General features: G+C 47.9%; 1 pseudogene; it reads right to left on the reverse strand.

Annotated features, from left to right (window-relative positions):
- Positions 1-206: 206 nt before the first annotated feature.
- On the reverse strand, positions 207-23,205 carry LOC147027164 (uncharacterized; annotated as a pseudogene).

The raw sequence follows: 23,205 nt of genomic DNA on the forward strand, positions 1-23,205 counted from the left end.
GGAGGAAATGGGCTCTCACTTCCCTTGCACATGTTGTTGGAATACTCCACTAACCACCACATATGGCGCATCCACAATGACACAGTGGTGCATCTGACTTAGGATGGACAAGCAATTGTGGTCTCTGCTTGCGAAGACTTCACTGCGGTAAAAGCAGCAGCAAATTCGGCAGATCAAACCAGAATTCGTTTTGACTCTTTCCCATGTCATGTGAGGTCAATTACTGGATGAAGAGTGACTGCACAGTTTGGGATGAATCTCCTGTAGAAATTCAACATGGCCAGAAACTCCCATAGCTTGCGCACTGATATTGGCTGCAAGTAATCCTGGATCGCCTTGACCTTGTTACCCAGTGGATGGATGTCGCACTCGTCAATCATCTGCCCCAAAAAGTGTAATGAGGGGACACCAAGCTGACATTTGGCAGGATTCATGATGATGCCATTCTGTGGTAAGCGAATGAAAATGAGCTGCAGGTGCTGTTTATGCTCCTTGATAGTCTCACTGGCTATGAGCAGATCAACAATGTCAGCATAAATGAAAAGCAAACCCCAGATGTCATCATTGATGAAGTGCTGAAAAGTTTGTGCTGCGTTGTGTAACACAAAAGGCAAGTGTGAAAACTCGAGAGGCCAAAAGGAGTCGTAATGACTGTCTTGTGAACATCATCCGGCTCCACCAGGTTCTGATGATATGTTTTCATCAAATCAAGGTTGGAGAAATGCTCCCCCCCCCCTCCCTGAGTCAAAAAGTAAAATCCTGCAGGCATTGTACAAGGTAATAACAGGCTGGTACTGTGTTCCGGTTCAGTGTGCAATAGTCACCACATGGCCTCCAATCACCAGATGTCTTCTTCTGAACCATATGTAAAGGCAAGAACCAGTTGCTGCTTAAAGGTCAAATCATACCCAGCTCAGACATATGGTCAAATTCCGCTTTAGCAATTGCATAATGATCCGGAGCGAGTCGATGTGGTCGAGCTGCAACTGGAGGGCCACGCATGTCAATGTGGAGAGTGGTGGAGTATTTGATGCCACTTCACTGAAGGTTGGCTGACATTTCTGGGTACTGTTGAAAGATGGCATCATAACTGGCCAAGTGGTTGGACATGACAAACATTGAACTGACAGAAGGCACGTACGAGGTGATACTTTTGATGCAGACATTTTTGGTTTTTGATATTCACCAATAATTCAAAATGCTTCAAAATCTCAACTCCGATGATAGGGATAGGTAAATCAACAACTGTAAATAACATCAGAAAACACGCCCCAGGCAAAGATTGAGAGTTATCAATCATTCATCAAATTTGGAGATGGTGTATTTGTTGACAGCTTGGAGAGGAAATGCAGATGGTTTACGTTTGTCCATAACCGCTCGGGGGAAAACGTTGACCTCAGCTCCAGTGTCAACTAAAAATCGAGTGCCGGAGTTCCAGTCGCTGATTAAAAAAAAATAAGGGACTTGGTTGTTGGTCGTCAGAGTGACTCATTGTTGCTAATCGCTGCCTGTGGCATTTCTCGACTGCAAAACAGGGTGGACTGTGAAAACTGAAAGGCTGACTGCACTTGTGTGCATTGTCCCCAAATTGCCAATGATACCAACATGATTCCCCTACATGTTGCTGTGCACCAGGATAATGGTATTGTTGTGTCGGTCAACTGCATGTTGCTACGGGTCCACCTTCGACCACGCTCCTTCTTAAGATGACACGCAAGAGCCTGTACTTGGGCAATTAGCTGGTCCATTTGGGTTTAGTGCCATTGCATGTCGGATGTAGCTGATGCAGATACATCATCGGCTCACTTGGATGTGACCGCATTTAAGGAAGAAGTGGGTGGGTCGCGACTTTGATGATCTTGACAGATGTAATTGGTGACTTGCTCAATATTCACTGAATCACTGGTTGAAACGAGGATATGCTGAGCATTGATTGGCAATCGCTGAAGAAGAAGAAAAATGCTCGAGTATGTTATCCTCGAGGTTATTCTCAGCCAACAATTGTCACATCCTCAGTAGCAATTGAGAAGGCTAACGATTTCACAGCTCCTCTGAATAGAGAAGTTGATGCAAGCGTTTTTACAAAGAGGTGGATGTGCAGCAAACTCCCTTGAGGGAGTCATGCGGTCTTTCAGTGGGTGGCTCAATGACAATGTCGCCCACCTCTTGCACTATCTTGGGCTGAAGAGAAGCCACGACATGGGCAAATTTTGTCTCCTGTGGAGTGATGCCTCAGGTTAGAAACTGTGCATCAACTTGAGTGAATTTGCTCAAAACGGAGGTATGTTCAAGCTAATAGATGCGACAAAGGGATGACTTTCATTTGGCATGATGGAATATGTGATGAACCAGCAGGGACCCATGGAAATTGCACAAAATGCAAAATATGAGATTTCAAGCCCTCAGCTCCCCCCCCCCCCGCACCCATCTCACAAACCCTAAGTCCTCAACATCCACCTCCAAAAACCAAGTCCTCACCGACCCCCTCTCAACCTGAAGTCATCAATCCTCTCCCCACTCCAAGCCTTCAAACAACCTCCCCAACCATCTCCATCACCTGCGTTGTCTACATCGCCAACAACTACTACTACATCTTTCTTGAAGATACTGTACATACATCTTGTATTAAAGAACTTAAATATACATCACTAGCAAAGCACATGGATGCCTGAGTGGACTTGCATTAATTGCAAGGGAATTAGGAAACAATGGACAAATCAACACAGGAAATAGCATTTGAACCTGCAGTGACGGCAACATGAGGTGTGTGTTCTGATGGTAGTTGTGATGTATTGCTGTGTTGCATCTGCACATGTGTGGACAGGCATGGTGTGCGATGGTCGGATTAAAAGCTTGTTGGACAATGGCGGCGTTCTGGTAACCCGCTTTTAGATCCTCGTGGAGGATCTCGAAGTCTTACTCATGTTGTTTTTCTTGTGAACTTTTTTGTTTCACAGCCAACAGTTTTCATCGAAACTTCCTGAAACTTGGCGGATATATGTAAAAATACCCTGCACAGACAGTAACCATCTCCGATTTTGAAAATTCCCCCCAGGAAAAAAGTTATGACGTCAAAATATCTCCGCTAATGCAAATCGCCTAAAAAATTATCTCCGAAACTAGGCAAGCTTTTTGAATTATGTTTGCGGGAATCGAACAGGGCATTAGCAGAGATGAATTACCGCACATATGATACATCACTATGACGTCATATAAATTTTATGACGTCATTCCTATTTTTTGACTTTTTGTTTTTTGTTTCATTTGTTTCACAGCCTTCAGTTTTCATCGAAACTTCCTGAAACTTGGTATATATATATATATATATATATATATATATATATATATATATATATATATATATATATATATATATACATATATATATGTAAAAAATACCCTGCGCAGACAGCAACCATCTCCGATTTTGAAAATTCCTCCTCGAAAAAAAATTATGACGTCAAAAATATCTCCGTCAATGGAAATCACCTAAAAAAAATCTCAAACTCGGCAAGCCTTTTGAATTCTGTTTGCAGGAATCGAACAGGGCATTAGCAGAGACTAATTACCGCACATACGATACATCACTATGACGTCATCTCAATTTTTATGACGTCATTCCTATTTTTTGACATTTTTTGTTTCACAACCCAGAGTTTTCATCGGATCTTCGTGAAACTTGCAATGTATATGCAGAAAGACCACGCGCAGGCAGTAACCGTCTCCGATTTTGGAAATTCTTCCTGGAAAAAAAGTTGACGTCATAATATCGCCACTAATGGAAATCGCCTTTACCATTATCTCCAAAACTAGGCAAGCTGTTTGAATTTTGTTTGCGGGAATCAAGCCAGGCATTAGCACAGATAATTATTTATCACAAACCTGATACATCACAATGACGTCATATTCGTTTTTATGATGTCGTCATTTAGAGGACGAGGATCTTAGCTCATTCGAGCTTGTTCTCTTTACCTCTTGACACATGTTTCAGTTTTGGGAGAACTGAACAGTCGTCAAACAGCACACACAACAAAGGAAAAACATGTTATTAAAATAGTTTTTTCTTTAACAGGACAAAGGCAAATTAAAAAATAGAAAGAGCAATCAGAAATTGCAGATCCTTGCCAGAACTTGTTTTGTGTGGTGTTTATATAGTTTTGTGTGGTGTATTTTACGTGGTGTTTATGTACTGGCGTGTTACATAATAATTAATGAGCCATAATTAGAACTGCCACTTTATAACTGATGGCAGTGATGACTGGGAATCAAGTCGTCCTGCTTTGACTGAACACTTGACCTATATCCATGACGTTTTTCATTTTTATTCAATTGAATTGAGAATGGGAGTGAATTAAATTAAATTCAAATCAAACTGAAGACGAAATAGGGCATTTCTGCATTGTCCTGCATTGGAGTCCTGCATTGTCTGCATTGGTACAGTCCTGCATTGGAGTCATCAGAAGGAACCTGAACAAGCAAAAAGCAAAGATGAAGTCATCAGGAGGAACCTGGATAGCGTTCGCATTTCAGCTGCTACTCCTCTACCCTGAAACCAATCCAGGAATAACCAAGTGAGCCTTTTTGAAAAAAAAATCAAAAAGACCCGAGATAAAAAATTAAATAATTATGGCTGCCAGACCATGTGTCCGATCAAGTTTTAATTGAAAACATGTATCCCCAACCTATACTGGATCATAATTTTGAAGTTTCATGTCGATGGATTAAGCGGTTCCAGAGAAAACATTATTTAATATTTTTCTTCAATCCAATATGGCTGCCAAACCATGCGTCCTATCAATTATTCCTTAACAAACTTGGACATGCAAGGCTTGGTGAACATTTGTGTGATGCTTCACCTCAGTTTGTCTGGCCATTCTGGAGAAGAAGATTTTTATCGGTTTGAGGGTAAATCTATATGGCTGCCAAACCATGTGACCGCTGACGTCATATATCTGAAACTTTTGTTCCTCATGGATAGGCGGTCATAAAAGTAAAGTTTCCCTTGGTCTGTTCAGCCACTTCAGAGAAGAAGATTTTTGAAGGTAAAAAAAAAATGGCTGCACAATCACGTAACCAATGAAGTCATCAATTCTTTTTCTGTGGACCATTTTATCCCTGGATGACCCTCAAACATTTTCATATTGATCAAATGTAGCGTTCTACATATGCAATCATGATGTCATAATGAAGGCACCTATGACATCATAACAAAGGCACTTATGATGCCATAAAAAAATCACAAATTCCGCATGAGGAGTACTTTCCATTTGCCAAGTTTAAATTTTTTCCTTGGTGCAGTTTCAGAGATACAGAGGTCCAATTTTTTCAGTTTTTCCAACATGGCTGCCACACCACTTGACCTGTGGCGACATAATTAGAATTATAACATTCGACATGAGTAGTCACACCGATGGTGAAAATTTTGTCTCAATCCGACAACTGGTTGTGGAGAAAAACACGAGAGATCTGTGCGGCCAAACAAACTAACAAACAGACAGACAAATGGACTGAAAGGCAATACCCTCTCCTTTGGAGTGGGAAATAAATCATTGACTATAACGGAGAGATAAATGCAGCATTGGAATCAACGAGTGGGCACTCCCACTTGAAGGGCGGGTGTAGCGTTCTCAGCCCACCTTCAATGGGGAATGTGCTGCGGCACACTCTTGGAAATGCACTTTATAATTTTTGAAAGAAATTTTATTGATTACAAGACATCATAAAAAGAAGTGGCATTGACAAAATTATTGACACCCGAAACTTAATATTTAGTAGTATAGCCTTTGGACAAAATAACTGCAAAGTGCTTCCTGCAGTCATGAATGAGCTTCCCACACCTCTCCACTGGCAGTTTGTCTCACTTTTCTTGTGCAAACTGCTTCAGTTCTCCCAGATTTGAAGGGTGCCTTCTCCTAACTGCTGTTTTCATATCTCCCCACAAGGTGTTCAATGGGATTTAGATCTGGACTCATTGCTGGCCACTTCAAAACAGTCCAGCATTTTGTCTTGAATCATTCCTGGATGCTTTTTGAAGTGTGCTTGGGGTCATTGTCCTGCTGCAAGATCCATGACCTTCGACGGAGACCCAGATGTCTGACACTGATTTGAACATTGCACTCCATAATGCCTCGGTGATCCCCTGATTTCATGATGCCATGCACACATTCAAGGCACCCAGTGCCAGAGGCAACACAGCAACCCCAAAACATCACTGAATCTCCCCCATGCTTGACAGTAGGGAAGGTGTTCTTTTCTTTGAAGGATTTATTTTGATTTCTGGAAATATAGAGATGATGTGCTTTACCAAAAAGCTATAACTTGGTCTCATCTGTCCACAGGATATTCTCCCAGAAGGATTTTGGCTTGTTCAGGTGTGTTTTAGCAAACTCCAGTCAGGCTTTCTTATGTCAGGTTTTCTTATCTCGGCCATTCTTATGTGTCTGTGTCTGTGTCTGTGTCTGTGTTTGTGTCACTGTCTCTATCGCTGTCTCTGTCATTGTCACTGTCACTGTCACTTTATCTGTCACTGTCTCTGTCTCTGTCACTGTCTCTGTCACTGTCTCTGTCACTGTCTCTGTCTCTCTCAGCAGTGGGGTCCTTCTGAGTCTCCGACAACAGAACCCCCTTTCATTGAATTGGCAACAGAAGATGCGAGATGAAACTGTTCAACATGGTCAGCATCCATAGAGCATGACTGGAAGCACCAAGGACCTGAAGACTCGGACTTTCGTCCTCCCGCACAGGTACCGGCAGCGCCACATCCCATTATCCAGTGAATCCATGACTCCCCAGGCCCGACCCAGATGTCTATTGACCTCTGACTCACAGCCAGCAAAGACATGAATATCACTGCCAAGGTAAGTGAATCTCAACATGACCTCAACATCCTCTCCACAAACAGGCACAGACAGAACAGCAGGATCTAAGATGTCATTGAAAGCCTGGATATTAGTTTTGACCCAGGAAACCCGTAATCCCAGTGGATTCGACTCCTCATTAAGCACCCTGAGAGCTCCCAAAAGGATATTAAAAGTCTCTGCAAAGATGACTGCATCATCTGAGAAATCAAGGTCAGAGATCTTGACATTCCCAAACGATGCACTGCAGCTTGATCTCTCCGACATCCTCCCCAGAATCCAGCCGATATAAGTGTTGAGAAGTGTGGGGTCCAGTACACACCCCTGACAAACTCCAGTAACAACTGGAAATAAGTCAAAGATGGTACCACCACATCTCACAGCACTCTCAGTACCAGAGTAGAGTTCAGACATCAGATCGATCAGTTTTGGTGGCACCCCACGAAGACCAAGAATCCTCCAGAGGACACCCCGATTCACTGAATCGAACACTTTACAGAGATCAACATAGGCTGCAAGCAGCCCCTGGCGAAACTCTTATTTGCGTTCGGTGAGGACACGAAGAGCAAGGATACAGCCAATCGTTGACCTCTTTGGTGAAAAGCCTGACTGCTCTGGACACAGGTGCTCAAGCAGATCGTGGTGAACCCTATCAAGAATTATCTGAGCAAAGACCTTGCCCGGCACTGAGAGCAGCGTCACCCCTCGGTAGTTGTTGCAGTCTTGGCGATCAGCCTTCCGTTTCCAGAGAGGAACAACGCCCCTCTTCCAGTTAGTTGGGATGATGCCTGTGTTCCAGGCAAAGCACAGAACTGCATGCAATGATACGAGTGCAGCATCTCCACCAGCCTTGAGAAGTTCACCATGGATGCCACAGATCCCTGGAGCTTTGTCCCATTTCAACCGGTTCACCGCAGCCTGTGTTTCCACAAGTGAAGGTGGATCACAGTTGATTGGAGGGTCAGCAACAGGGATTGTAACACCCCTGACGTCCAACTCGACAGCTGGTGGATCAGCCTGGTACAACCTCTCAACGTAACTGGCCCAGCGGGCCTTCACTTCAGACTCCTCTGTCAAGAGCCCACCACCCTCTGCTCGAACTGCAGTACACCAATGGATGGGCTTGGATGAACGCAATGCGTGAATTCCCCTGGAAGCAGGATGAGAATCACTTGACCACAGGTGATGCTCAACCACCTCACAGATTCCTCACACATAGGCCTCCTTGTCCACCCTCAGTGCACGTACAGTTTTACGCCTCAGCTCCCTGAACAGTTCAGCTCTGCCATTCAGCCTGGACCTGCGACTCTGGTCAATGGTATCCAGTGTCCCTTGAGAGACAAAAGTCTCATAATTCGCTCGTTGACCAGTGTTACCTCAGTTATCATTGGAGTCAGCTTATTGGACACAGCAACAGCAACTCCTTGGGAATGGTAACCATCAGAGTGGCCAGATCAATAGTAGGTGTAACCACCCACCATGATCTCACCGCAATCCAGTCTCTGAACATCAGAGAGTGCTGCAATACCGATGTCCAAATGCTTGAGCTCAGATGATAACAGAGACAGGTAATCATCCTCTCTTCGGGATAGGACATTCCAGGCACCCACCGGAAGGGACCGCCTCAGGTTAACCGTAGGAGCCCGCCGTCTGGTGGACGACACCTCAGCACCACTCCGGCAAACTCTCCCACAATCTGACCCGGGAATGTTACCCCGTGGTTTCCCTCCTATCATCAAAGATTGGGGGTTCCAAAGGCTTTGCCCCATTCCCGTCATCCAGTGAGCTGCACTGCGAAGGGAAGCTGCACAGGAGGTACTCCCATGGAGTGAGTTTTCAGATTTCTTTGTGTTTTTGTGTTTTGCAGAATGAAGCGTTTTACGTTGCCAGAGTGCAAATCCTGCCACCAACTTCCAAATAAGAAATAACCCAATTCCATATCCAAACACCCTCCTTACCAAAAAAACCTGGTCGGGGAGACCGTTTAGTCGCCGACAACTCGACCATGTAACAGGTCAGTGCAGGTTCACATGATACCTGTAGCAAGTCACAGATCTTCTCTGGCCTGACCTGACTAATCAGTACACTGACCTTTGTCAAAATCATTGGAATTGACAAAGGTGAGTTCAATTCCAAAGTAAAGGAGAATCACCTGCTTGAAATCTAATTATTTTTCACAACTTCTAAAAGGCGCCAATGATATTGTTGTGGTTGACGAAATTCGCAAACCACCATTCAGGTCCCTTAGGTGAGATATCTCTGTAAGTATATGTGTAGTTAGGCCCAAACCCGTTGTTTAGAGGGAATAAATGTCATTCATTCGGGCTGCGACCCCTCTAGACAGCCGTTTTTCTTTTACTATCTTTATTTTGGACCAGCCGCCATTACCACCATTACTACCACTACCAACCACGTCTCAACAGCCATCACACAACAACCACCAACCGCAACGCCGCTTCACAACAACAGCCACGACCTTTACCATCACAACTCGCCCTCGCAACCATCGCATCACCACCATTCCCGCGTCGCTTGTGGGCACCGATACTGGACTCGTGCAGGGCGCGCACCGAGCAGCGGGTGCAGAGGCACCAGCCTTTCCGAAGCAATCAGATCAAAAACGACTCACGCCCACTTCTGTTCCGTCCTATCGGCAAGCATGGGGCGATTTGGCCCCGCCTCCAGGTGCGTCGGAGTGTGGTCGCTATATGCAGATTCGCGGATCAAAAAGCATTCACGCCCCCTTTTCTTCTGTCCAATAGGGAGCCAGCCAGAGGGAAAGGGTCGAAGGTGAAAGAGCGAAGCCACGGGGGGCTATAAAGGGCCGCGTTCACTCGCCGAAAAGGAGTAGTAGGAGTGAGTTCGAAGTTGAGTTGGGAAGAAAGTCAGTCAAGGGCAGTTCGGAGTTGAGTTGGGAAGAGCCAGTCAAGAGAGGAGTCGGAGAAGGCAGTTGGACGGAGCTGTGGAGAGTTGGAGAGGTGGCGGCGGCGAAGGCAGTCGAGGGGGTGCTCGTGTCAGAGTCGGGGAGCTGCGGAGAGGAGAGGCTGGCAACACGACCGAGGTCGTGGTGGAGACGCTCGTCGCGGGACCCGAGCCAGGGAGATATCCTCCTTCCCCCGAGCATCAACAACCCCCTCCTGTTTCCCCCCCGCGCTGAGATAGTGCGAGAAGGGGGCCCCGTTCCCACCCCATACCAGGCAGTCCCAGCGAGGCCCGCGGAGTTGGGGCGCCACCGCCATTTTGCGGCTCATCATCAGACGGGTAGGCCCGACGCGGTCTCGGCCCCAGGCCCGTCTGCCCCCATCATCCTTGAGGGTGGTCCTTTTCTTTTGCTTTGAGTATATGTGTTGTCGGCGCCGTCTGTGAAGTAAAACTGTATAAGTGTTGCCGTGTGCTCGGTAGTCGGTGGTATATCTGCATTGTGGCTTGCTTTTACATTTGCTTTTTGTGCATTATTGTGTGTTTCTTCTTCTTTTACATTTGCTTTTGGTGTATAATTGTATATGTGTGCTTTCCGTTTGCCGCGGAATAAATGTGCTTTATGTTGAACTGTTTTTCCCGTTTCGCTTCGTCTTTTCCTTTATTGAATCTCCATCTTACTTCACGTAAAGGGTTGGTCGTGGGCTAAAACGCCCGATAATTAATCGAACCGTCCAGGTTGGCGATAACACCGCTCGGTTATCCCGATAGTACGGAACGGGTCGCTTAAAGTGGCCCGTGTCCGGAGTCGACCTGCGGCGAGGTGTGATCGCCCGGTCTATCCTCCGTGTGGGTACTTAGGTAGGTCGAATTTGGCGAGCAACCCTATCCCACGCGGGGGGCCGATTGGCACGATCGTGGTGAGGCCGAAAGGCCCACCCGTGACTAGTTCCCGGCGTTAGTCCAAGAGGGTCACGACGGGATTGTCCGTCCGGTGGGCGACGTGCCGCGATTCGAGTTACGTGGCCGTTCGCACGCCGGCGGGCGCGAATCCGCAACACTGGTGTCAGGTCGTGCGATATAAACTCATCGCCCTCCTCGCGGCACTGGTATCGGAGAACGGGAAAACGGGCTCTCCTGTCTCCAGCTAAATTCACGGGAATCGGTCCAGGGGTGAGAGGAGCGACCCCCGATTCCCTCCAAATTACGAGCGATTTAAATTAACCCTTTACGAGAAATAAGATGGCTTCTCAAGGCGAGCGGGAGCCGGGGGTATTAGGTATGTGTCGTCATGTAGGATCCATGGCCCAGGTCGGTTCTTTTTATAATTATAACCCCACCACTAAGTGTGGTCAGTGGGAGCGGCTTGAGCACGAATTTTGCCGGCAAACGGAGTCGCACAATGGCAGCACGGAGCGGGCTGATATTAATGGCACAGCACGAGGCGTGAGCTCCCAGTCACCGGTTCAAGGCACATGGTCACGGCATGTGCCATGGCAGGCGTGGCAGGATGACTATGCGAGCATTGGCAGGCTTCAGGCACAATTGGGGGATGTCTTGGAAAAGGTGAAGCGTTATGAAGAATATATCGAGGAGGTGCAACGTGGAGTGGGCGAGTCACAACGGCACGCAGACGCGCTTCAGAAAAATTACGTGTACGGGGGGACACAGCAATTGGACGATTTACTGGAACGAATTCGGTGGCAAAAACATGACCTGGCCAATAGAGTCGACAAATTACGTGGGAAAAAGAATTTGGTAGTGTTTTATACCCGTCAGTTGGAATATGCGAAGAGCAAACTGAACAAAAGAATAGAGGAACAGCAGATTGGTATCTCCCAGAAACGGAAACAATGGGAGGAAGAATGGAAAACTGAGCTTGAAAAGAAACAAAAGGAGCACGACTTGGAAGTAAAACAATTAATGGAAAAATTATTGGAGGAAGCAAGGTGGTTCAAAGAACTAGAGGGGAGAGTGAGGGAAATACAGTTGGAAGAGAAAAAATGTGAACACGATGGGGAGTTGGAACAATTGAAGGAAGAGATAAGAACAGGCAATCAGGAAAGAGAAAGCCTAGAATGGAAGATAAAAAGAGGAGAGAGACAGCTCGAGGAAAGGGCGGAGGAATTGCTGGAAAAGTCAGAACAGTTCGAAGAACTGCAGGGAGAATTGAGGGAGGAAGGAGAAAGGAAAACAAAGCTCGAAAAGGAAAAACGCGAACAAGATGGAGAATTGGAACTACTGAAGCGAGAGGTAAGTGCAAGCCAGTTTAAAAGAGAAATCCTGGAAGGGGAGATTAGAATGGGAAAGGAATGGCAGAAAAAACTAAATTAATACAGTAAAAAAGGGACGAATTGAGGAGGGAAGCGGTGGAAAGAAGAGATGAAATGAGTGAAGAAGCACGCAAATTGAGAAAGGAATTGGAAACAAAAACTTCTGAGATACTGAAACACGAAAACAAAGAAAGAGGATTACAAGACGAACTGAGGATGTTAAAAGAGGAAAGGAAGAGAACAGAGAATGAAACGTTAAGGAACCACACTGAGCAGATTGAACAATTCGAAGCCAAAGCAAAGTCGGAGTGTGCGGAGATGAGAAAGGAATTGGAAAAGAAAGCTTCTGAGTTACAGAAACACCAAAACAAAGAGAGGGAATTACAAAACGAGTTGAGGATGGTGAGAGAAGAAAGAACGACAACAGAGAATGAAACGTTAAGGAACCACACTGTACAGATCGAACAGCTGGAAGCGAAGGCCAGATTAAAGAATGATATGCAAGAAAGAGTAATGATGGAAGAACGAATCAGACAGGAGAAGGAAGTCAGCCAACTGAAAGAAATAACGAGATTGCAGAATGAGGAACAAGAAAGAGTGCTGAAAGAACAAGGAATGAGACAGGAGAAGGAAATCAGCCAACTGAAGGAAACCACGAGATTGCAGAATGAGATGCAAAAAAGAGTAATGAAGGAAGAACAAATAAGACAGGAGAAGGAAGTCAGCCAACTGAAAGAAATGACGAGATTGCAGAATGAGGAACAAGAAAGAGTACTGAAAGAACAAGGAATGAGACAGGAGAAAGAAATCCATCAATTAAAGGAAACCACGAGATTGCAGAATGAGATGCAAAAAAGAGTAATGATGGAAGAACGAATCAGACAGGAGAAGGAAGTCAGCCAACTGAAAGAAATAACGAGATTGCAGAACGAGGAACAAGAGAGACAGTGGAATAGGATATACAAAGAACAAGGAATGAGACAGGAGAAAGAAATCCATCAATTAAAGGAAGCTATGAGATTGCAGAACGAGGAACAAGAGAGACAGTGGAATAAAAAACTGAAAGAGTATGAATTTGAAACTGAACGACAAAAGGAAAAAAATAGGTTGGAATACGAGGAGAAGTTGAAGGAGCAAGGAATGAAGCAGGAAGGGGAAATCAGGAGATTGAAGGACACAAGGAGATTGGAGAGGGAAGAACGAGAGGAACAATGGAATAGAAAACAAAAAGAACATGAATCTGAGGTTGACCAATTGAAAGAAAAGCTGAGGCTGGAGTACGAAGAGATAGACAAAGAACAGCGAATGAAACACAAAATGGAGATGAACCAAATGAAGAAAACCATGAAACTGGATAAGGAAAGACAGGAGAGGAAACGCGGAAGAGTAATGAGACAGCAGCGAATGAAACACAAAAAGGAGATTAACCAAATGAAGAAAACCATGAAACTGGATAAGGAAACACAGGAGAGGAAACAAGGAAGAGTAATGAGACAGCAGCGAATGAAACACAAAAAGGAGATTAACCAAATGAAGAAAACCATGAAACTGGAGAAGGAAGGACAGGAGAGGAAACAAGGAAGAGTAATGAGACAGCAGCGAATGAAACACAAAAAGGAGATTAACCAAATGAAACTGGAGAAGGAAGGACAGGAGAGGAAACGAGGAAGAGTAGTGAGAGAACAGCGAATGAAACACAGGAAGGAAATGAGCCAATTGAAAGAAACAATGAGATTGGAAAACAAAGAGCAGGAGGAACAGTGGGAGAGAAAACAACAACTATATGAGTGTGAAATTGAACAACTAAAATGGAGAGCGAGATTGGAGTCAACGGAGATTGAGGAGCTCCGGAGGGAGAACGAACAGCTAATGGGGCTCAGAGAGAAACAACGACTCAGATGGGAAGGAAAAAGGAACCAGGAAGAGACAGAAATAAGGAGCAAGGAGAGAAAATGTATAGAGACATGGGAGACAAGAGACGAGGTGAAAGTAATTGGGAGGGAGAGAAAAAGAACAATTAAGACGGAAAGCAAGGAGGAGGTACGCAGAGATCGTGAAAGAGCAAGGAGTGAAAAACAGGGAAGGACGGGAGCGACTTAAGGAGAAAGCAAGGTTGACCTACATAAAGATAAGGGAAAGACGCCAGAAAGAAGCAGAGACCAATAAACACGAGGAGACGACAGAAAGAATAAAATGTATAGAGACACGGGAGATGGAGGGTGAATTGGACAAGGTTAGTGACATACACACACACACACAGAGGTAGTGGAGGATAATGGGGGTGAGCTCGCGGACTGGGTGGAGACCCAGTGCGAGCAGCTGGATGGCCTCCTCCAGGAACGAGGGGAGGGAGTATTCCCCCTTGAGACGAGTCACGACCAGGTGGGTTCGGTCGTGCTTTGCGAGGTCGAGGGGAGGAGTGCTGTGGACAGGTGCACGGAAAGCTTGGGGGGTATAGAGGCCCCGGAGACCCTTGTGGGGACACGAATCCCCAGTGTGGTTGTCCCTGTGTGTGTGGTGCAAGGTGTGAGTGCGTCCCCGTGTGTGGAAGCGACCCCGTGTGTGAGTGGTGTGGTGGCGATTGTGCCGGAGTACGTGCTTCCCAGCACGCCGTGTGTAAAAGGGGCACCGCAAGTGGAAGAGGCCGTGTGTGTGAGTGAAACGGCCAGTATGAATGGAGCACCACGTGTGAGTGGTGTGGTGGCGAGTGTGCCGGAGTGTGTGCTTCCCAGCACGCCGTGTGTGGATGAGGCACCGCGGATGAGTGCCCCCGCGTGTGTGAGTAGTATGGTTTGTGTGAGGGAAATGGCACGAGTGAGTGGAAGGCCGCGAGTGAGTGGAGCCACATGTGCGAGGGAGATGGCATGCGTGAGTGAACGGCCGAGTGCAAGGGAGACCGTGTGTGTGAGAGAGCGGTATGTAAGGGAGATGTCGGTGGGCATGTGTGAACATGCAGCCGCGTCTCCCAGTGTGAGTTGAATGGTGAGGTGTGTTAGCGTCGTAACACGCGGGAGTGCGTGTGTTGAATGGCGACGACGACGGCGACATGTGAAGAAAGAAAGCCGAGTAGCGGCTGTAGTTGTTTCGGGGACCGTGCCGGGTTCACCCAGCAGTGAGCACGAGGTCCGTGCTGTGCAACGCACGAGGCCCCCACGTGCTCGCTTGCGAGAGTGAAGTCCCGGGCCGGAAACGCACGCGGTGGATTTGCCGATCCCGCGGACGGACAAAGTTTAGGCAGGATTATGGATTTGGACCGGACGGGTTCTTCACGCGGGCGTGTGTGTTAAGCTCCAACGGGCAAAGCACATGTGTTCGCGTGGGGAACCCCTCGAGACGCGGGGCTTGTGTTTTTTTTTTATGCGCACGGTGACGTCATGGCTGCACGTGGGGTTGGAATCCGGCAGGAGGGGTATCCCTGCCAGATGGTACCGTCCAAGGAGGGACGAGGTACACGTGCAGCTGCATGACGTCACGGGCAGGTGCAAAGTGCGCGAGCTGTGAGTTGCCGCGCTGATGCTGCGCATGTGAAAAAAAAAAAAAAAGGAAAAGCAAGCCTCACTTTCGGGTGCACAGGATTCCCGGGCAAGGGGTGGAAGACCCCCTTCCCAGGGCACAGGATGGAAACTAGTTAGGGGGAAGGGTTAGCTTAGTTAGACCGACTTCATGGGGCAGGGGTAAGTCCTCATGGAGTCCGTGGAATGGATTAGTTAGAGGGATTGTAGCGAGATTTAGGTTGGGAAAGTTATTTTAGAGATTTGGAGAAAGTGACAGACTTGTGAATGTGTAGAGGGGACGTAGTTTAGCTACGTAGTGTTAAAAGGAACGTGCTTTAGTTTAAGGGACGACGTGGGAGCACGAGTTAGTTAGGGGAGGTAGTTAGAAGGATGGCAGAGTTCAGCGTGAGTGTGTTGAAGAGTTGGTGAGTGAAGTGGAAGCATGTGCTTGGTGAGTGAGTGAGGCCAGCGGGTCTGTGTGAATGGAGCGAATGGGGAATGCATGGTGCGATGAGTGATTGGGGGGAGGAGTGACTCCCGCCCAAGGGACCCCGGGGTCAGTATAAAGTAAGTTAACTGGGTTAGTCAAATTGAAAAATGGAGGTCGTTTTGTTGTTGGTGGGAGTGTAGGCTCGAAACCCATTTGGAGGGGTACAGGAGCCCTGTTGACGGGCTGGGAGCGTGGCTGCGAAAGGTGAGTATCGCTGAGTGGGTACCCCGGGCACCAGGCTAGTCGGCCGTGGTAGGCCAAGGGCCCATGGGGGGCCGGGATAGCGTAGTGGGCACGGGTGCGCCTGCTTGGTGCGGGGGCCCGGGGCGCCATTAGCCGCATGGGCAGTGTTGTGGGCACGGGTGACCATCGGAAAGGGGCCTGGGAAGCCAGCCTGCCACGTGTGCGTTTCAGGGGAGGTGCCATGGGGGGCACTCCCCGGTGTTAGGGAGCTGGTAGGCTCGGAGGCACTGTAGTGCCCGGGGGTGCCATAGCGGGAGATTCGGCAGAGGGTCGTGCCTGCCAAAGGGAGCCACGTGTCCCAGCCATGAGACCATAAAAATAAAAAAATAATAAGTTGGGGCTAAATTGGGGTTTGACAAATTAAGGGAGTGGGTATAGACAATGACAGGCAAAGGCGATAGGTTGGGAGGGAGACCGTAGGGTAGGTCCGAGCCCGCCTTCCGAGTGGCCAGCACCACCGCACTCCCTCCACCAATCTCCACTGAACGGCGAAGGCTGGCCAGCTTCATCGGCAGCTGTTGTTTTGCTGCAAGGCCTGTGCCGGCTGGATCGGCTGCAGCTGCTGTGCTGCAAGGCCTGTACCGGCCGGATCGTCTGCAGCTGTTTTCTGCAAGGCCTGTGCCATCGGCTGGCCGTGTTTTGCTTCAAGGCCTGTGCCGGCCACTTCATCTGCTGGCTGTGTTGCTGCAAGGCCTGTGCCGGCTCACTTCATCTGCTGGCTGGCTGTTTTTCTTCAAGGCCTGTGCCGGCCAGTTCGTCTGCCGGCTGTGTTTGCCTGCAGCGGCCTTCTTCTGCTGGCTGTGTTTGCCTGCTACCTTTTCCATGCCATGCCCACTGCCCCTGTTCACCAGCCCCGTTCAATTTTTGCTTTGCCCCCCCCTGTTCATTGCCATGTGCGCCAGGATCAGAAAGCAACAGTTTGCAAGCTGCAAGAACTGCCCTGTTGGCAGCTACAACACGGGCCTGCAGTGGCGGCCCGTGCACCGTGTTTGTGTTCATCCATCCATTCGTTGTGTTCATTGCGTGTGCCACTTGAGCTGGCACGGAGACTGCGTTTGTGCAGCCCATGCACCGTTGTGGTTCACTGCGTTCAGTTAAAAAGGGAAGGCCTTGGACTGCGAGTGAGCAGCCGGCCACGTTCCCCATCACCTGCATTGTTTGAGCCAGAGACTGCATGCGAGCAGCCTGGTTCCCTGCTAACTGCTTTCTTTTTGCAGAGTCCATTGATCCTGGGCCATGGTTTAGTGTAAAATTTGTAAGTTAAGGTTAAGATGTACTGTACATATGAGTGCGCCCCCGGCATGTCTGTCCTAGCGCCGGCAATTTTATTTAAGTCGTCCGTGTGAGTGAGTTTGTTTAGTTAGTTACTCAGCCCTCAGGTTATTTATTTTGGGGACACGAATACCATGAATGTCGCACTCAGGGATCCGTAGGTAAAATGTACTAGGGGAAAACTACACATGATGGCACACGAAAATTTGACGACTCGGGACGAGTCTGTAAAAAGGGGAGGGGTAGTGTTGTGGTTGACGAAATTCGCAAACCACCATTCAGGTCCCTTAGGTGAGATATCTCTGTAAGTATATGTGTAGTTAGGCCCAAACCCGTTGTTCAGAGGGAATAAATGTCATTCATTCGGGCTGCGACCGCTCTAGATAGCCGTTTTTCTTTTACTATCTTTATTTTGGACCAGCCGCCATTACCACCATTACTACCACCACCAACCACGTCTCAACAGCCATCACACAACAACCACCAACCGCAACGCCGCTTCACAACAACAGCCACGACCTTTACCGTCACAACTCGCCCTCGCAACCATCGCATCACCACCATTCCCGCGCCGCTTGTGGGCACCGATACTGGACTCGTGCAGGGCGCGCACCGAGCAGCGGGTGCAGAGGCACCAGCCTTTCCGAAGCAATCGGATCAAAAACGACTCACGTCCACTTCTGTTCCGTCCTATCGGCGAGCGTGGGGCGATTTGGCCCCGCCTCCAGGTGCGTCGGAGTGTGGTCGCTATATGCAGATTCGCGGATCAAAAAGCATTCACGCCCCCTTTTCTTCTGTCCAATGGGGAGCCAGCCAGAGGGAAAGGGTCGAAGGTGAAAGAGCAAAGCCACGGGGGGCTATAAAGGGCGCGTTCGCTCGCCGAAAAGGAGTAGTAGGAGTGAGTTTGAAGTTGAGTTGGGAAGAAAGTCAGTCAAGGGCAGTTCGGAGTTGAGTTGGAAAGAGCCAGTCAAGAGAGGAGTCGGAGAAGGCAGTTGGACGGAGCTGTGGAGAGTTGGAGAGGTGGCGGCGGCGAAGGCAGTCGAGGGGGTGCTCGTGTCAGAGTCGGGGAGCTGCAGAGAGGAGAGGCCGGCAACGCGACCGAGGTCGTGGTGGAGACGCTCGTCACGGGACCCGAGCCAGGGAGATATCCTCCTTCCCCCGAGCATCAACAACCCCCTCCTGTTTCCCCCCCCCCGCGCTGAGATAGTGCGAGAAGGGGGCCCCGTTCCCACCCCATACCAGGCAGTCCCAGCGAGGCCCGCGGAGTCGGGGCGCCACCGCCATTTTGCGGCTCATCATCAGACGGGTAGGCCCGACGCGGTCTCGGCCCCAGGCCCGTCTGCCCCCATCATCCTTGAGGGTGGTCCTTTTCTTTTGCTTTGAGTATATGTGTTGTCGGCGCCGTCTGTGAAGTAAAACTGTATAAGTGTTGCCGTGTGCTCGGTAGTCGGTGGTATATCTGCATTGTGGCTTGCTTTTACATTTGCTTTTTGTGCATTATTGTGTGTTTCTTCTTCTTTTACATTTGCTTTTGGTGTATAATTGTATATGTGTGCTTTCCGTTTGCCGCGGAATAAATGTGCTTTATGTTGAACTGTTTTTCCCGTTTCGCTTCGTCTTTTCCTTTATTGAATCTCCATCTTACTTCACGTAAAGGGTTGGTCGTGGGCTAAAACGCCCGATAATTAATCGAACCGTCCAGGTTGGCGATAACACCGCTCGGTTATCCCGATAGTACGGAACGGGTCGCTTAAAGTGGCCCGTGTCCGGAGTCGACCTGCAGCGAGGTGCGATCGCCCGGTCTATCCTCCGTGTGGGTACTTAGGTAGGTCGAATTTGGCGAGCAACCCTATCCCACGCGGGGGGCCGATTGGCACGATCGTGGTGAGGCCGAAAGACCCACCCGTGACTAGTTCCCGGCGTTAGTCCGAGAGGGTCACGACGGGATTGTCCGTCCGGTGGGCGACGTGCCGCGATTCGAGTTACGTGGCCGTTCGCACGCCGGCGGGCGCGAATCCGCAACAATATTGTCCAGGCCATTTTCGGATTTGTGTGGGGAATAAGCTCAGATTTAATAATTTTTTTCTGCCGTTTTAGTTTTCTTCAACAGCAAACCAAAGAAATGCAGATGTGGATATCAAAATATATTTAATTTTAATAATTTTCTGGAACAAATGATGCAAAATTTGAAAGAAAATGCAAGGGTGCCAATATTTTTGGCTTTGACAGTACATCGCTTTTTTAAGTGCAATCGTTTTCAAGTTCGGAGCTTGGAGCAATTTCATGAATTAGATAATGCAATTCTCTCAGGGTTTACTTTAAGTATATCACCAAAATATTATTTTGGTTTTGAGGATCGATATCGTCCGGACAAAATAAGTGTCGAAATCTGTTGTGAAATCTGATAATATAAAGAAAGTAGCGATACCCGTGCACATGCACGGGACGCACCAAGTAGTACGGTAACTATATTTACAGAACATCCCTAAAAACAATGTTTCCCTTTGAAGGATGAAGATGGTCAGTCGCAGGGGTGATGCACACATGAATGTCTTCTCTGCAATATGAACGGCAGATTGACGTCATTGGGCGCAAGTTTAATCCGATGGATTAAAACCCGCTTGCCACTTTGGGATGAAGATATAACTTCAGCATCTATGGAGTGATTGTGTAGGTGCTTGACTGTCAGCCGTGTGCCATTGCAGATGCCATTCCTCACATCTAAGTTGCTAAGTGACATAGTAATGCACCCAGGCTTCAATGCAAGACGGTGGGGCGGCATCCCTGAAGGAGTAAGGCTATTGAGAAATTCCAACGGATAACTGGCAACTTCAGCATCAACATCACAAACAACCGAATCATCACTAAGAAAAGTACGTGGCTCACCAGGAACTGTCTTAAGGATGGCATCATTAAGCTGCAAGGTCACATCGTTTTTCGGAGTGAGAATGACTCTATCTTGAATGTCAGCAGCTGCATCAGGATACACAGAGGAAACGATATCATCCGTTAAAGTGCACTGAGCTGGTATGTCAACCATATCAAGAGAGTTCAGTGTTCCATTACCTAACTGCAAAAGCCATTGCACAAACTCTACTTCGTTCTCCTTTGCACGCATGTTGCGGATGAGGTGCACTGTTTCAAAGTGGCACCACAGCGGGAACCGTTTTAGACAATTCTCCACAATAGACGATCTTGTTCCATGCGGCACCACTGGTAGAACTTGTCGAAAATGACCACCCAGAAGGATGATCTTGCCCCAAAAGGGAACATCAACTGAGGTGATGTCTCGCAAGCAAATGTCAATCGCACGCAATGCATGTAGTGGCACCATTAATGCTTCATCGATGACAATGAGAGAAAGATCCCTCAATAGCTGCACCTGGCGAGAACTCGGTTGAATGGCACATGTACTGGTGTCTCTCATTGGAACGGGTAGTTTGAACAAACTGTGCACTGTCTGGCCACCCCGCAGAAGTGTGGTAGCAATACCAGTCCATGCACATGCAGCCACCCTCTTGTGTCTGACTATGAAAGTAGATACCAATGTATTGTATGTACACCATAGTTTTACCACTCCCCCCTGGGCCATCAAGAAACAGGGCAAGCGCTGTTGGAGGAGATCCATCATCAATTGCACATAATGCTGAAAAGACTGCATCCACTAAACGCTGCTGTTCAGGATTCAGTTTCGCAATGGATTCATTAGCAAACGCACGTTCCTGCAAGAGATCCACAGAATTTGTATGCCGAGTAACATCTGTCGGCTCTGGCAGTCCCAGATCTGTGCATTTAATTCCAGACTGGGCCAATATCATTTGAATGTCCGTCATAGCCATAGACTCAGAGTCCTCTCCACTGTAAGACCATAAATAATCTTCGCACATGGCAGCTTTGAAGCGCTCCCAAAGTTCCAAAGGCCTCTGCACGCCACAGTGCGCACACAGTGTTGCAAATAGAAAGCACAGCTGAGATGGCATGCGGAACACAGCTGCTTCCTCCATGGTGTGTACCCACTGGCTGTCATCGGAAAGAAGGTTCACGGCAATACATGCTTGATATAAAGTGTCATGTAGCACACCATCTACTGACCTCAGGTCTTCATAACCATATGCACATGCAATTCCAGAATGCACAAGCAGGTTAACCCTCTGCCAGCTTGGTTAACTGCATACATGCGAGAGATGATCCTGTCACCACCAAGCTTTCTTGGTGACCACTTTCTCTTGGACGACGTGAAGATGTAGTTGCATGGTACTTCATGATACAACAACTGACACGCTTCAGCATCATGCCGGTTTTACGCAAACCATGCTATCAAGTGGCTTGTGATAGAAGCCTCCCTATTCAGAGCTTCCTCTTCATGGCCAGGTGTGAAATACACTGAATTCTGCTCAGGAAGGTGAACAGGCAGTCGTATAATTGTATGTGACTGGCCATGCAGACGGTATTCAGAAAGGCGGCAGAAAGCCTCTGGTGGACTCATATACCTTGTGTCTAGGTAGTGCCGAATTTCATCATGATCAAGGTGGTCATTTTCGATAAGTTCGACATTCGCGCAGTCGTGGCCTTTGTAGACATACTTGAAAAGGTATTTTCCACTCCGTATAGATAGACATGCCTCAACATTTATGTGGGCCTGGTACTTCTGACTCAGAAACGGGTTGTACAGTACTATCCATCTGTTATCAAGATAATTCCCAGCAACACGAACAGTCTTTCCATCATCACAGCGCCTGTAGACAGGGTAGCCATTGCCCGTTATAGCAGTTGCATTACAAAATTTCTTAGGGTACTCTTTGGTGCACTGGCCAGCTTCCATACATACTGATTGTGGTTATAGGGTCCCGCATGGACCATGAACCATACACGACTGCACAACATCAAAAAGCGCCGCCTGTGTCACCTTGTCAGGGATCTCAACCGAAATCAAAGAATCAATGTCTAGCAGATTCCTAAGCTTGCTCACCTGATCAAGAATGATAAGCATGTGCGCATGGGGGAGGCCGCGTTTCTGAAATTCAATCACGTGAACATACGCAACAGGCACACCGAGGACATGTCTGTCCGTAATATCCTTCAGCAATTCCTCCAGGTGCCTCTTGAAGACTCTGGCTACCAGGTCTGGTCTATCTTGCGCAAACTGCCGCGGACCCAAACTGCCAGTGATCTCTTGCAGTTTTGGGTTACACGTTAAAGTCAAAAATATATCCGGCTTGCCGTATTTGCAGACTATTTGCCATAGCATCCTGGTCGTTCTGCTGCATTGCTCACGGACTGCCAGAAAAAGAGGACGAAAGGATGACTACTTTACCTGGCAATACCGTCTGTGATGCATTTGTTGTGTGCATATGGTCCATCAAGCCTCTGTACTTTTCGACACGGAGGGTCGATTGATTGCGGCGCAGGAAATTAAGCCTGGAGTCCTCAGCCTTTACATAGGCATCCACCAAATACTGCTGGAATAGTTTCCCAGAGCAATGTACAGGTGAGAATGGTTCTCTGATGGTAATTCTGTATGCACAGTATTGAATTAACGTGACTGCCTGTCGTTTCGGTGTCCGCTTAGCTTCAACATGCAGAGTACCTTGAACCCAGCCAAAATCCCCTCCAGGGAAAAGCAGGGGGTATACCATTGGTTCACAGTTTGCAGACAT

The sequence above is a fragment of the Eptatretus burgeri genome, chromosome 5, assembly GCF_056783735.1.
Source record: "Eptatretus burgeri isolate ZD-2024b chromosome 5, Ebu_testis_v1, whole genome shotgun sequence".
Lineage (NCBI taxonomy): Eukaryota > Metazoa > Chordata > Myxini > Myxiniformes > Myxinidae > Eptatretus > Eptatretus burgeri.